Here is a 2,188-nt window from a genome sequence, read left to right as displayed (position 1 = left end):
CGGGGGTCTCACTGATCAAATATCACAAATCCCACTCCTGACACCATTTGTTACGCCGGCCGCCTCGTCTCTCTGCCACCAACACAGGCAGGCTAGCAGACGGCGTGCTATTCACAGGGTCGTGAACCTGAACAGTTCCAAGAGGCACCGAGCACCACAGCGTCCAAAACCCAGGAGGGAACCCCACGTGAGAGGCAGGGCACGAATAACACAAATGACAGTCTTTCCTTTATTTACATAAGTTATTTACCCGTACACTTTTCTTTAGGCACAATACAGGGGGAAACCAGCATGTCACAGCTTATAACAGGGCAACACAAAGTTTATCAGGTCACAAGGGCACACACGAGGTCTTCACAGGAGCAGCACCCAACTGCCTCTCCCCCTTGGCTTGTTCCTCCGCTCACAGCCAGTTGCGTCATGTTTGCCCAGGTCCCTTCATGTTAACACATGCCCAGGTTATCCTTTTCATGTTAACACATGTTTCGCACAGAGACAAAGACCCACTGGCGTAGCATTAGTAACGATGATAATAATATTATTATCATTATCATTTCCAGTCGTTAGCGTTATTATAATATCAATGACAGTAATAGTAATAATAAAAGGTGTAATAATGATATTATAAGTAATGGTGGTGATTATGCTGATAAAGATGAAGATAATGGCCTCCACGACTAAAACAGCGATGTCATTTTAGCTCGACACTTCGCGGTGCACGGTGCCCCAGCCCTCCTACGGCGCCGTGCCCGGGGTGGTCGGCACAGGCCACATCCGCCTCCTGTGCCCGCCGCACATGGTAGCAGCAGCCATCTTCTGGGACCTCTCCGGGCCGAGCGTCACCTGTTGCCTCCTCTACTGACTTTCCCTGGTAATTCCTCCTCTTACTTCTCAGCTGCCCGGCTCTCCCATGTGTCGACTTCCATCTACTGTCTGTCCTAGAGATTCATCATCAGCTGTTGCTTTACCTTCTTTCACCATCTGTTCCTTTTTTTGACTAATCTGAAAAAAAAGAAAAAAATGTGAGCACGAACCTGGCCTCAATGACCTCTGTTATACGACAACGAATATGGCTTTGAATTACTCGCTCTCTCACAAACATGGCTTTCGAATCACTGCCAGTGTTACAAATATCAGTTCCAGTGCTGAGGAAAGTCATTGTCACACTCAACAACAATGCAGTATGTCAGTTATCATATATATTAACGACATTTCAAATTCACATTTATATATAACATATACATATATTTCCACATTAAAGATATATAAAGTGTAATAACAACATAGCACTATAATAGCGATCTAATGATAACAGTGTCTTACGAAATGTACTTCTCCTGGCTTGTATCTGTTCTTACGACGTCTGTTTTTCTCTCACTTGGAAAGCAAAACACAAGTCCATTGATAACTGGCATTTAGGGATAGCCGATAAACAGGAAGCATTTTCTTAGCTTATTCAACCATGTGCCTGCAATTCTTAGAAGACCTTTGATACATGCTGTAGATTCAGTTATCCAAAAACATTAGATATAAGCTATGAGATGAACGCCAACTTATAAACATAATTACACATAATTAACCCTTCTAGATTCACAAAATTAGTGCTGGTCTGCCAATCACTACACACACAGATGCTATAAAAAATTTTATATATATATATGTGTATATGTATATATATATATATATATATATATATATATATATATATATATATATATATATATATATATATATATATATATATATGTACTGTGAAGTTTTTAACCACCCCCCCAAGACCAGACCCATCATGAATCCCTACCTTACCCTTATCCCTCTATCCCTCTCGTACTCTTAATCACCTTCTCTTCTTATTCTTTCGTCTTTTTACTCCCCTCTGCTTCTCTGCTTATTTCCCCCTCGTCCACTCCTTTCCCCTATTTGTTCTGTCTTTTGCCTCAATCTTTATCCAACCTGCCTCCATCCTACCCCTGTCTTGCCTATATGTTTCCCCTCGTACCCCTCTTTTGTACACCCTCTCCTTGTTTCTTCGCTGTTTCACTCCCCTCTACTCCCACGCAAGTTTCTCCCTCTTCCACTCCTTTTCCCTGCTTGTTCTACCTTCTACCTTTGACCTTATCCTATCCTGGCTTTATCTATCCCTATTCTGCCCTATCTCTTTATCTATCCCTATCCTGCCCAGCATCCT

This window comes from Penaeus monodon, chromosome 1, assembly GCF_015228065.2.
Source record: "Penaeus monodon isolate SGIC_2016 chromosome 1, NSTDA_Pmon_1, whole genome shotgun sequence".
In the NCBI taxonomy this organism is placed as follows: domain Eukaryota; kingdom Metazoa; phylum Arthropoda; class Malacostraca; order Decapoda; family Penaeidae; genus Penaeus; species Penaeus monodon.
Note: the sequence above shows the minus strand (reverse complement) of the source record.